This window comes from Apis cerana, linkage group LG10 (assembly GCF_029169275.1).
Source record: "Apis cerana isolate GH-2021 linkage group LG10, AcerK_1.0, whole genome shotgun sequence".
Taxonomy (NCBI): domain Eukaryota; kingdom Metazoa; phylum Arthropoda; class Insecta; order Hymenoptera; family Apidae; genus Apis; species Apis cerana.
Window position 1 is genome coordinate 2,955,984 of NC_083861.1, and position 15,126 is coordinate 2,971,109.

A 15,126-nucleotide genomic window follows, 5' to 3' on the forward strand; every position below is an offset into this window, starting at 1 on the left:
TTATGTTTCAATCCCTTTTTATTTTATAATAGTTAAATAATTTTTATTTTATTTCCTTTTTTTAATGTTTTTAATGTTTTATTCATTAGTGATGTATTACAATGTTAAATTTTTTTTCTTTTATACATATTTTTTCAAATTAATAAATATATGTGTTAAATTTTATTTATGTTCTTTAAATTTTTCATATTTATTTAACTTTTTTTTTTATATACATCAATTTTCTTCTGATTTTGTTCATCTCAATATAAAATATTTTATTTGTGTTTCAATCTCTTCTTTTTTTTGAATCTTATGTTAAATAATATTGTTATTTTTTTTCTGATTTTATTACTTGTTATGTTAAATATTTATTTGTGTTTTAGGTTTTTTTGTTTTATTGATTTTTATGTTACATCGCTTTCTATTATTTTCTTAATTTTAATGTCTAAAATTTATTTATTTTAAAATTAAATTGAATTCTTATATTTTAATTATATTAAATTTAGTTATTTTTGTTATTACTATGTTGTGTTATGTTTTCTAATTTTTTGATTTTTTTAATTTTTAGGAATTAATTTAAATTTTTTTCGTAAAAATTTTTTTTTGTGTTTTACTTTTATTTAAAGTTATTTAATTAATCGATATATTAAATTCCTTCTTTATATTATAATGTTTCATTCAATTTAATTATTTTTTTAAATTAATAATTATATTAATAACTTTTGTTATATTTCTACGTCTTTACAGGATTCTAACTTTACAGTCAACAACAATTAATATATATTGTATGATATTTCAATTTTCCGCGCGATTTTAGAGTGAATATGAAAGTATGATATACTAGCCAATTAGAACATCGCTTAGTTCGAAACCCGAAACGAATCAGTACGCATCTTAGTGCGCATCATAGTGCGCATCGTAATGCGCATGGCGTCAGTCTACAGTTGAAAATCGTGACAAGAGGACGAATCGTTGCAAATTCGAATTACACACTAAATAAATTTATCAAATTTATCAATTATTGTTGAATTAGTATTTCAAATAATCCATTCAGTGTAGTGTAGTGTAGTGAAAAAAAAACTAATTAGTATTTTGTGTAATTTTGTCCTATTTCTTTCGATTGTTCATTTGGCGTCTATTGCGTCATTAGCGTCTCGATATCAAAATATTTCGAGACAGAATTTGAATTCGTTTCATTTAATATAATTTTAATTATATACATTTATTTTACGTTCTTGATCTTCATTTTTTATCATTTTAGTCATATTAATTTCAGAAAATATTTGTGACCGCGCGCAATGCGGTTAATAGAATCAGTGTTTGTTTCGTCATAGTATTTTTAATATTTTTTAGAGCACAATAGCTCTGATTAAATTTAATTGTTATAATGACACGCAAAATTAGAATCAGTGTTTATTCGCCGAATTACAAAATATGTACGAACGCGTTAATAGTTTCTTATTTTTATTTTTTTCTTATTTTAAACATTCGTTTCCGGTACAGGGTAGAATCAGTGCTTTTCTCAAGAGAATAAGGTGATCATCCATCACGCGAAGAGGTAATTATCTTTTTTTCTATTAAAATTTTTTTTTTTTTAAATAAAAATTACTTAGAATTTCAATACATATCATTATTCCAAACCTAATAGTTTCATTATATAATTTTATTATATAATAAGTTCATTATATTTCAATTATTTCAAAACTGTGTTTTAAATTATGATGTTTTGTCATAGATTTCTTCCTTCCTTCTACCTGATGACAGCCTTCTTCTCGATGACTTCGCAGTGAACGGACGACAACACAGTGAAGGCGTTCGTCGCATCATATGGTGAGTCGCATGCTTTTTGGTTCCTCCGATCACTCAATCATGTCGTAGGATGAAAGATCCGAATCGACACGAGTGATTAGTTGTATACGTAGAATTTTGCACGAGCACAATGATCGCGGGTAATTTATTCATAATACCCGTGAGTAGTAACAATTATTTCTTTTGTGTTTTATTAGTTCAGGCTAGAGTCTTCTTGTGCTTCGCGTTTTTGATTAATAATGTTTAATAATTTTTTAATGCCAAAACATATAATAATTATTGCATTAGTATAATACAAAAATTAATTTGAATTTCTAAAATAAATTCAAAATTCTTGAGACATTTCAAGTTATTTGATCAATTTAATTATTGTGATTTTCATATAATATTTTTATATATAAGTTGCAACATCTATAGATAATTTCAATTTTCTTAAAATTCAATTTTCTCCGTACAAATATGAATTAAATTTTATGCAAGAAGACATTTCGCGACAGGTAGATTTTAGAATCAGAGCAATAAGTTTTGAATATTATTTTTGTGGTTTTGAAAATGTGCTCTGATGAAGGAATCGCCTGAGGGTATTTCTATTAATATTTATGTTAAATTATAATGAATTCTTCTTTAAATTCAATCTTAAAAATTTAATATGCTAAAATTTCAATAATTTATTCAATTAATAAAGTAAAATATAAAGTAGAATCACAAATAGATTGAAATATAATAAGATAATTTAAATTATAATGCAAAATCAAAGAATATTAGCTCGTTAGATACAAAATGTGGATATGTTAATATGTTTTTAGCTGAGGATTTTCAGATTTAACCCTTTCCATGTTCACTGCCAGGAACTCACTCACGTGCCCAGGTGTTACTTGAGTGAGGGAGAGGCAATGGATATGATGACTTTAGTTCATAAGCTAATACAAATTTTTAGCGACTGACGATGTGTTAGTGTATCGTGCACGACGTATTTTCCACATTGTGTATGTGTGGTCAGGTTGTGGAATTGCGTCGTTTCAATTACTATTTCTTTCACTATTCAATTACAATTTACAATCACATTCGCAATTAAATATTGCGAATAAGTAATAAATAGCAAGATTACTAATCTTTAGTCTCAAATTATAATAATGGTACAATTTTGATTCAATATGATACCGTTTAGTCTGGTGACTAATATTTTAGAAAACATTACATATTCATAAATATTCAAAATATAGATACACGCGTTTTTGAGATCACGTTTCACGCAATGATCGTTAGCCATCGTCAGTCGATTTCAGGAAAATGGTACGTAAAGTTAGAGTGTGAGAGCAGTGTGCCAAGCCCGGGTGTCGGAGGCGTCTCGGGACGTTTTCCCTAGTGTAGGCTTTTGCGCCCGGGTGTTATGCGTGAGAATCGTGGAATGAGTGTGTTGGTATGCCTGTTTTGCCATATTTATGAATATAGAGCTAGGTAGGATAGGTAGTTACTTCTGGTGTGTCTGTTAGATCATAAGTAGGTAGGGCCGGGCAGGTTGTCACAGTCTCTGATCGGGTAGGCGCGTTTTCGTGTGACAATCTGTTTCAGGAAATAAAATTTGAAAATCGAGGGCGAAGCTGAGACGAATGGACGATAATGCCATTTTTCTCTGGCTTTGTTCATCGATTTTTCGAATTTCGCGGTCGCGATCGCGATTTGTTTTCGAAACGAACGTTGCGCTCGAGATTCTGCGCATGTACGGAGAACGTTCATTGCGATCGTTGGTCGTCCATGAGCACTTAGCTTCCGCGATTTAGTCCTTTTTTTTCTCTTTTTTTTTTTTTTGATTTGCGATTAGTGAATCTCGAGCCTAGATTTAAGTTTCAGCGGGCATTGCGCTCGAAGGAGGAAGACCGAAGAGGCCCGACAAACTGTCACGAAGAGGGCTGCAACGAATGACTTCTCATCTTTTGGATCTTGTATGGATCCAAAGAATGGGAAATCATTGTTACTACTTTGTCATTGTGCTCGTTTTAGTAATACGTAGTATATGTTGTATCGTCTTGGCCAATTTGCATGCTGGCCCATCATTTATCCAGTCATCATGGGCAAATCGCGGTTTTGCATTAGTGTTGCGATTGATTAGTAACGGGTTGAATTAGAGTTGCGATGAAAAGATCGCATTTGCTATAGCGTTGCGTTGAAAAGAATATCGCGATTTCTTTTAATTATTTTCATTATGAATTAATATATTTTTTATTTATTTATTAATTTTCTTTTAATGTTTGAATTTGATTCTTTTAAAATTTTATTCTTTCTTATTATATCGATTTATGATATCGTGATATATTCATATAGCTTTTTAAATTTATAGAATAATAATATTACCTTAAATTTCCTTAAATTTTGTTTATTAATTAAATTCATTTGAAGAATTAGTGTTGCGTTAATGAATGATCGCGTTTTTTATAGTAGTGTTGCATTTATTTGTCCAAATTGCCCATATTTCTTCCACTTGGATTGTGGAAGTACGTTCCAGCTCGTTCCTGAATCACCTATTACGGCCAAAAAGGCTGTACAAAGGGTGATTTTACGACGGCATCTCTGACTATGGCTGCAATCTTCCGCATTTAGTGTTGCGTCTATAATAAAATAATAAGTGCATAAATTAATTTATTAGAATTTCGTATATGTTTTCGCGAATTTTTTATCTTTTTTTTTATCTTTTTTTTCTTAATAAAGAATTGCAGTATAATAAAGCACTCTTCGCGTTTTCTTTTGACATTTTAGTACATTAGTGTTGCGAAATAAAAAGAAAATTCCACTCACGGTTTGTTCGGGTTTATATTGAGTGGATAATTGTTTTGGTAATCCTTCTGGTTACCTTTTCGTCATTTTTCTCTTTTCAGCGCCCCCTTATTAAGAGCGTTTGTTATTGAAAATATTGTTAAAAATTAATTTTATTTCTTTCTTATCAATAAATATCTTTGATTTATTATCTTTGACCTGGGAAATCATATTATTTAATATACAATATATAATTATATCATCGTATAACTAATATATCCATGATACAATTATATATTTTATAAGAAATAATATGAGCTAATTGGCTGCGACCGCGATTATATTTTTCATAAATAACATTTTTTAGTTTATAAAAATTATTGATATGTAAATTCCCTTTTACATATTTATATTTATTTACTACAATGTAAATTTTTATGATCAGTTCTATTAAATTTACGTAGTTAGATTTAATTGTTATATTATTTTTTTATGTATGTTTTTTGTAATTCAATTAACACTTATGCTAACTTCTTTATGATGCTTTAGATTTGATGCTTTTAGATTTCTTTAACTTCAAAATTAATTAATTTCTTCTTCTGTGTTTTATTTTTTTTTATTTTATAATAATTTAATTCTATATTATATTTTCTTTTTGTGTTTGTATATAAATTTATTATATATTATAATGATATATATATATATATATATATATATATATATATATTAACATTAAATTCTTTTATACGATGCAACATATAAAAAAAGAATTTAATATTGTAATATATTAATAATGAATAAAACATGAAAGAAAAATATAATATAGAAATTAATTATTATGAGATAAAAAGAAATGATACAAAAAAAATTAATCTCAAACTTAAAATAATCTAAAAGAATTAAAACATAAAAAAATAATTTAACACAAATATATAAATCAAGATAATAAAAGAACAAATATATTTATCACAATGTTAAACTCTTTCTTTGAGTTGCAACCGTGTTAGATTTACAATTACAATAGAGATTTACAAATTAAGATTAACAAATACAACCTTGTAAGATTTACTTAATCATTATGTTAAGATTCTTTTTTTTTATTTTTTTCTTTTTCAATTAATATCTATCCCAAAATTTTGTTTGATGTTCTAGTTATTTTAGATTCTATAAATATCAGAAATAATCAGTTTCTACCTCTATGTTTTAAATTTTTTGTTATTATATCATAGTTAATTTTTATATTATATTATTTTCTTATGTTTATATTATATTTATAACATTATAACATTTATTTATGATTTATATATTATAAAATTAAATTTATTTATATGTTGCAACATATAGAAAAGAAATTTAACATTATCATACATAAATAATGAATAAATTATAAAAGAATGTAATATGAAAATTAATTAAACAGTAACACAAAAAAAAGGAACATAATAAAGAAAGAGTTTAACACAAATATGATCTAAATCAAGATAATACAAAAACAATTAAATTTGTCAAATTTACAATGTTAAATTCTTCTTTCATATGTTTCATTTATGTTATATTTAGTTAGTTATTATTTTAAATTTCCTCTTATTTATGTTCTTCTTTTTTTCCATTTCAATTAATACTTATTCTAAATCCTTTTTTGATGTTTTAGTTCATTTAGATTCTTTTTAATTTTGAAAGCAAATTCTTTTTCAATGTTTCAATTCTTTTACTTTTTGAAAGTTAACTTTTATATTATATTCTCTTTTTATGTTTGTATATGTATTCATCATTTACATATCATAAAATTAAATTCTCTTTTATATGTTGCAACATATAGAAAAGGAATTTAACCTTATAATATATAAATAATGAATATTAAAAAAAATTATAAAAGAATATAATATGAAAATTAATTAAACAGTAACACAAAAAAAAGGAACATAATAAAGAAAGAGTTTAACACAAATATGATCTAAATCAAGATAATACAAAAACAATTAAATTTGTCAAATTTACAATGTTAAATTCTTCTTTCATATGTTTCATTTATGTTATATTTAGTTAGTTATTATTTTAAATTTCTTCTTATTTATGTTCTTCATTTTTTCCATTTCAATTAATACTTATTCTAAATTCTTTTTTGTTGTTTTAATTCTTTTAGATTCTTTTTAATTTTGAGAACAACTTCTTTTCCAATATTTCAATTCTTTTCCATATTTAAATAATTAATATGTTATATTCTCTTTTTATATTTGTATATGTATTCATCATTTACATATCATAAAATTAAATTCTCTTTTATATGTTGTAACATATAGAAAAGGAATTTAACCTTATAATATATAAATAATGAATAAATTATAAAAGAATATAATATGAAAATTAATTAAACAGTAACACAAAAAAAAGGAACATAATAAAGAAAGAGTTTAACACAAATATGATCTAAATCAAGATAATACAAAAACAATTAAATTTGTCAAATTTACAATGTTAAATTCTTCTTTCATATGTTTCATTTATGTTATATTTAGTTAGTTATTATTTTAAATTTCCTTTTATTTATGTTCTCCATTTTTTCCATTTCAATTAATACTTATTCTAAATTCTTTTTTGTTGTTTTAGTTCTTTTAAATTCTTTTTAATTTTGAGAACAACTTCTTTTCCAATATTTCAATTCTTTTCCATATTTAAATAATTAATATGTTATATTCTCTTTTTATATTTGTATATGTATTCATCATTTACATATCATAAAATTAAATTCTCTTTTATATTTTGCAACATATAGAAAAGGAATTTAACATTATAATACATAAATAATGAATAAATTATAAAAGAGATATAATATGAAAATTAATTAAACAATAACACAAAAAAAAGAAACATAATAAAGAAAGAGTTTAACACAAATATGATCTAAATCAAGATAATACAAAAATAATTAAATTTGTCAAATTTACAATGTTAAATTCTTCTTTCATATGTTACATTTATGTTAGATTTTGTTAGTTATTATTTTAAATTTCCTCTTATTTATGTTCTTCATTTTTTCCATTTCAATTAATACTTATTCTAAATTCTTTTTTGTTGTTTTAGTTCTTTTAAATTCTTTTTAATTTTGAGAACAACTTCTTTTCCAATATTTTAATTCTTTTCCATATTTTAATAATTAATATGTTATATTCTCTTTTTATATTTGTATATGTATTCATCATTTACATATCATAAAATTAAATTCTCTTTTATATGTTGCAACATATAGAAAAAGAATTTAACATTATAATACATAAATAATGAATGAATTATAAAAGAAATATAATATAAAAATTAATTAAACAATAACACAAAAAAAAGGAACATAATAAAGAAAGAGTTTAACACAAATATGATCTAAATCAAGATAATACAAAGACAATTAAATTTATCAAGTTTACAATGTTAAATTCTTCTTTTATGTGTTGCATTTGTGTTATATTTATAGTTAGTTATTTAGTTAGTTAGTTATTATTTTAAATTTTCTTTTATTTATGTTCTTCTTTTTTTCCATTTCAATTAATACTTATTCTAAATTCATTTTTGATGTTTTAGTTCTTTTAGATTCTTTTTAATTTTGAGAACAAATTCTTTTTCAATGTTTCAATTCTTTTTACTTTTTGGTAGTTAAGTTTTATATTATATTATATCTTATTATATCTCTCTATAATATTATATATATTATATCTCTTTATGTTTGTACATGTATTCATCATTTATATATTATAAAATTAAATTCTCTTTTATATGTTGTAACATATAGAAAAGGAATTTAGCATTGTAATACATAAATATGAATGAAACATAAAAAGAAAATATAATATAAGAATTAATTATTATAAGGGAATTAATCATATTGAAAAGAATTTAAACATAGTGGATGAATATAATTAATCTCTGTGTTAAGAAAATCTAAAAGAAAATTAATTAAAGTGAGAAGAAGAATTTAACAGAAATATTACTTAAATCAAGACGAATATTTAAACAAAACAACTGAGTTTACAATATTAAAATTTTTTTTTATATATGTTTTTTGTAATTTAATTAAGACTTAAATTCTTTTTTAATGTTTTAGATTTTTAGATTTAGATCTTTTTTAACTTTGAGAATTAATTCTTCTCTTATGTTTTTAATCCGTTTTTATTTTATAATAATTAAATAATTTTTATTTTATTTTCTTTCCTTTTTTAATGTTTTATTCAGTATTAGTGATGTATTACAATGTTAAATTTTTTTTTATACATATTTTTCCAATTCAATAAATATATATATTAAATTTTATTTATATTCTTTAAATTTTTCATATTTGTTTAACTTTTATGTTTTTTTTTTTTATTTCAATTCTCTTTTGATTTTGTTCATCTCAATATAAAATATTTTTCTTTGGTTCCAATCTTTTCTCCTCTTTGATTCTTATGTGAAATAACATAATAATTAATATGTTTTTTCTAATTCTATTACTTGTTATGTTAAATATTTATTTGTGTTTTAGGTTTTCTTGTTTTATTGATTTTTAAGTTACATCGCTTTCTTTTATTTTCTTAATTTAATGTCTTAAATTTATTTATGTTATAGTTAAATTGAACTCTTGTATTTTAATTATATTAAATTTAGTTATTTTTGTTATTAATATGTTGTGTTATGTTATGTTTTTTAATTTTTCGATTTTTTTAATTTTTAGGAATTTATTTAAGTTTTTTTGTTTACATTTCTTTTTTGTGTTTTACTTTTATTTAAAATTATTTAATTAATCGATATATTAAATTCCTTCTTTATATTATAATCCTTATTTATATTATAATGTTTCATTCAATTTAATTATTTTTTTAAATTAATAATTATATTAATAACTTTTGTTATATTTCTACGTCTTTACAGTCAACAACAATTAATATATATTGTATGATATTTCAATTTTCCGCGCAATTTTAGAATGAATAAGAAAGTGTGATGCACCAGCCAATCAGAACGTCGCTTAATTCGAAACGCGAGACGAATCAGTGCGCATCATAGTGCGCATCGTAATGCGCATGGCGTCAGTCTACAGTTGAAAATCGTGACAAGAGGACGAATCATCGCAAATTCGGATTACATAGTAAGTTATTTTACTCTTATTATTACCGAATTTATCAATTATTGGTGAATTAGTTTTTTAAATAATCCACTCAGTGTAGTGAAAACGAAATTAATTAGTGTTTTGTGTTTTTTTGTGTCTTTTCTTTCGATTGTTCATTTGGCGTCTATTGCGTCATTAGCGTCTTGGTACCGAAATATTTCGAGACAAAATTTGAATTGGTTTCTTTTAATATAATTTCAATTATATACGTTTATTTTACGTTCTTGATCTTCATTTTTTATCATTTTAGTCATATTAAAATAAAAGAAGCTTTCGTTACGAATTCATTTCGTGAAATCGAATTATTCAAGTATCGCATATTTTTCCGAATGAATATACATATTGTGTGCAACGTCTCGCGTGTGTGTTTATTGTTTACTTTTTTTAGTCTATCGTTTATATTTTGCTCGAGGCTAGAAACATTCCTTATGATATTTGATCGTTTCCAAGAAATTGGATTTGTGTTCAAACATGTTTCGGCTTGTCGAATTGTCGATCGTATCCCCTCTCCATGTTGTTATTCGATGCGCGACATCGAAACGCGAAGAGACATTATTCGTTGATTCGTCGTGGCGATTAGAAGTTTTAAATTTTCTCGAGACGTGTGTTCTATTTAGTGCGTAATATTTTAATATTATTCTTTTTATAATTTTTTTTTTTTATTATTCGCGCGTTTGTATTTAATTGATACATTTATTCAATATTTTAGCATAAGAATTGATAATTCTTTGACAATAAAATCAATTTTGAGTTCTTCATTCATTCATATAATTAAAGTATCGAATTTAATAAGATAGCTTACGTGAGTTTTTATTTGATTTGATACTTTAATTTAATTTCATATGTTTTATTCATTTATTTAAAAATTTTGATTTTTTTTTCTTTTTTGTACAGGTTTAATTGGTAACATCATGATAGATCTTCGAAGGCGGGAAAAATTCCAATATGGCCACTATGTGTTTGTTGATGACGTGGTAAAATTTTACATTTCGTATGTATAAATTTTTATTTTGTTTTATTGGATTATTGATGATTGTTGTTAAGCAATTCGTATATAATTGTAATAAAATTACATTTACAAAAGAAGTTAAAAGAAAATGAAAAAATTAAAAATTTATGAGAAACTTCTATGGTTTATTATAAGAAAATAAATTTTAAAATTTGATAACGAACATTTTATTAAATTTCAGATATTCAAAAATAATTGATAATATTTTTATACATAATTTATAACCAGTTAAAATAGAAAAGTAATATTTTCAAAGCAAATGCTCGATAGGAAAAAGAAGAAAAATATCAAAAAGATATTGCTTCTTTTTCTAGTCCTCATCACTCCTATTAATTTAATATTAATTTCAGAAAATATTTGTGACCGCGCGCAATGCGGTTAATAGAATCAGTGTTTGTTTCGTCATAGTATTTTTAATATTTTTAGAGCACAATAGCTCTGATTAAATTTAATTGTTATAATGACACGCGAAATTAGAATCAGTGTTTATTCGCCGAATTACAAAATATGTACGAACGCGTTAATAGTTTCTTATTTTTATTTTTTTCTTATTTTAAACATTCGTTTCCGGTACAGGGTAGAATCAGTGCTTTTCTCAAGAGAATAAGGTGATCATCCATCACGCGAAGAGGTAATTATCTTTTTTTCTATTAAAATTTTTATTTTTTTAAATAAAAATTACTTAGAATTTCAATACATATCATTATTCCAAACCTAATAGTTTCATTATATAATTTCATTATATAATAAGTTCATTATATTTCAATTATTTCAAAACTGTGTTTTAAATTATGATGTTTTGTCATAGATTTCTTCCTTCCTTCTACCTGATGACAGCCTTCTTCTCGATGACTTCTGGACGACAACACAGTGAAGGCGTTCGTCGCATCATATGGTGAGTCGCATGCTTTTTGGTTCCTCCGATCACTCAATCATGTCGTAGGATGAAAGATCCGAATCGACACGAGTGATTAGTTGTATACGTAGAATTTTGCACGAGCACAATGATCGCGGGTAATTTATTCATAATACCCGTGAGTAGTAACAATTATTTCTTTTGTGTTTTATTAGTTCAGGCTAGAGTCTTCTTGTGCTTCGCGTTTTTGATTAATAATGTTTAATAATTTTTTAATGCCAAAACATATAATAATTATTGCATTAGTATAATACAAAAATTAATTTGAATTTCTAGAATAAATTTAAAATTCTTGAGACATTTCAAGTTATTTGATCAATTTAATTATTGTGATTTTCATATAATAATTTTATATATGAGTTGCAACATCTATAGATAATTTTAATTTTCTTAAAATTCAATTTTCTCCGTACAAATATGAATTAAATTTTATGCAAGAAGACATTTCGCGACAGGTAGATTTTAGAATCAGAGCAATAAGTTTTGAATATTATTTTTGTGGTTTTGAAAATGTGCTCTGATGAAGGAATCGCCTGAGGGTATTTCTATTAATATTTATGTTAAATTATAATGAATTCTTCTTTAAATTCAATCTTAAAAATTTAATATGCTAAAATTTCAATAATTTATTCAATTAATAAAGTAAAATATAAAGTAGAATCACAAATAGATTGAAATATAATAAGATAATTTAAATTATAATGCAAAATCAAAGAATATTAGCTCGTTAGATACAAAATGTGGATATGTTAATATGTTTTTAGCTGAGGATTTTCAGATTTAACCCTTTCCATGTTCACTGCCAGGAACTCACTCACGTGCCCAGGTGTTACTTGAGTGAGGGAGAGGCAATGGATATGATGACTTTAGTTCATAAGCTAATACAAATTTTTAGCGACTGACGATGTGTTAGTGTATCGTGCACGACGTATTTTCCACATTGTGTATGTGTGGTCAGGTTGTGGAATTGCGTCGTTTCAATTACTATTTCTTTCACTATTCAATTACAATTTACAATCACATTCGCAATTAAATATTGCGAATAAGTAATAAATAGCAAGATTACTAATCTTTAGTCTCAAATTATAATAATGGTACAATTTTGATTCAATAAGGATACCGTTTAGTCTGGTGACTAATATTTTAGAAAACATTACATATTCATAAATATTCAAAATATAGATACACGCGTTTTTGAGATCACGTTTCACGCAATGATCGTTAGCCATCGTCAGTCGATTTCAGGAAAATGGTACGTAAAGTTAGAGTGTGAGAGCAGTGTGCCAAGCCCGGGTGTCGGAGGCGTCTCGGGACGTTTTCCCTAGTGTAGGCTTTTGCGCCCGGGTGTTATGCGTGAGAATCGTGGAATGAGTGTGTTGGTATGCCTGTTTTGCCATATTTTTTAAATATAGAGCTAGGTAGGATAGGTAGTTACTTCTGGTGTGTCTGTTAGATCATAAGTAGGTAGGGCCGGGCAGGTTGTCACAGTCTCTGATCGGGTAGGCGCGTTTTCGTGTGACAATCTGTTTCAGGAAATAAAATTTGAAAAATCGAGGGCGAAGCTGAGACGAATGGACGATAATGCCATTTTTCTCTGGCTTTGTTCATCGATTTTTCGAATTTCGCGGTCGCGATCGCGATTTGTTTTCGAAACGAACGTTGCGCTCGAGATTCTGCGCATGTACGGAGAACGTTCATTGCGATCGTTGGTCGTCCATGAGCACTTAGCTTCCGCGATTTAGTCCTTTTTTTTCTCTTTTTTTTTTTTTTTTTTGATTTGCGATTAGTGAATCTCGAGCCTAGATTTAAGTTTCAGCGGGCATTGCGCTCGAAGGAGGAAGACCGAAGAGGCCCGACAAACTGTCACGAAGAGGGCTGCAACGAATGACTTCTCATCTTTTGGATCTTGTATGGATCCAAAGAATGGGAAATCATTGTTACTACTTTGTCATTGTGCTCGTTTTAGTAATACGTAGTATATGTTGTATCGTCTTGGCCAATTTGCATGCTGGCCCATCATTTATCCAGTCATCATGGGCAAATCGCGGTTTTGCATTAGTGTTGCGATTGATTAGTAACGGGTTGAATTAGAGTTGCGATGAAAAGATCGCATTTGCTATAGCGTTGCGTTGAAAAGAATATCGCGATTTCTTTTAATTATTTTCATTATGAATTAATATATTTTTTATTTATTTATTAATTTTCTTTTAATGTTTGAATTTGATTCTTTTAAAATTTTATTCTTTCTTATTATATCGATTTATGATATCGTGATATATTCATATAGCTTTTTAAATTTATAGAATAATAATATTACCTTAAATTTCCTTAAATTTTGTTTATTAATTAAATTCATTTGAAGAATTAGTGTTGCGTTAATGAATGATCGCGTTTTTTATAGTAGTGTTGCGTTTATTTGTCCAAATTGCCCATATTTCTTCCACTTGGATTGTGGAAGTACGTTCCAGCTCGTTCCTGAATCACCTATTACAGCCAAAAAGGCTGTACAAAGTGTGATTTTACGACGGCATCTCTGACTATGGCTGCAATCTTCCGCATTTAGTGTTGCGTCTATAATAAAATAATAAGTGCATAAATTAATTTATTAGAATTTCGTATATGTTTTCGCGAATTTTTTATCTTTTTTTTTATCTTTTTTTTCTTAATAAAGAATTGCAGTATAATAAAGCACTCTTCGCGTTTTCTTTTGACATTTTAGTACATTAGTGTTGCGAAATAAAAAGAAAATTCCACTCACGGTTTGTTCGGGTTTATATTGAGTGGATAATTGTTTTGGTAATCCTTCTGGTTACCTTTTCGTCATTTTTCTCTTTTCAGCGCCCCCTTATTAAGAGCGTTTGTTATTGAAAATACTGTTAAAAATTAATTTTATTTCTTTCTTATCAATAAATATCTTTGATTTAAAATCATGAATTGCTTAACAATATTTTGATAATTTGAATTGTTTTTAATTAATATTTATTTTCCTCTTTTTAAATTATTTTTTAATTACTAATCCAATAATTGAGTTTGTTACAGGTATGAAGTAAGGAAAATAAATAGGAAAAACTCCGTAATGATGTGATTCTCATTTGCTAGAAATTAATTATCTTTATTATTAAATTTTTACTAATTCTCTTATATAATCTGTTTCAGGAATTTTCCTCAGCTTTCAATGGAATGGATTATATCTCATCATCTGATTAATATTCTAATTTTTATATTAAATAGGATAGGTTTTTGTTTTTAATAGATGGGATTTATGAACGATGTTCTGTTCTTCTTATATATATTAAAAAGGCAGTCTTGCCTTTCTTATTCTGATTAGTTTTCTAAACTAATATTTCCTATTTTTTCAAAACAATGCCTTAATTTCCTCTTCACTATAAATAAGTATTTGGTACTTAATATCTACATGACTTTATTCATTAGCCATCATTAGTATATCTTAATTTGTATTTTCCTCTTGCCACATGTGATTTATATCGTATGATAAATTTTTTGAAAATTGTGTATCATCAATGT

The 15,126-nt window shown here is 25.5% G+C and overlaps 1 long non-coding RNA gene across 1 annotated transcript; it reads left to right on the forward strand.

The window, feature by feature from the left end:
• The first annotated feature begins 9,073 nt into the window (after positions 1-9,073).
• On the forward strand, positions 9,074-14,683 carry LOC133666819 (uncharacterized). The gene is made up of 3 exons (XR_009831509.1): positions 9,074-9,655; positions 10,571-10,667; positions 14,641-14,683. It is a non-coding gene; the product is annotated as an uncharacterized LOC133666819 (long non-coding RNA).
• The last annotated feature ends 443 nt before the right edge of the window (positions 14,684-15,126 follow it).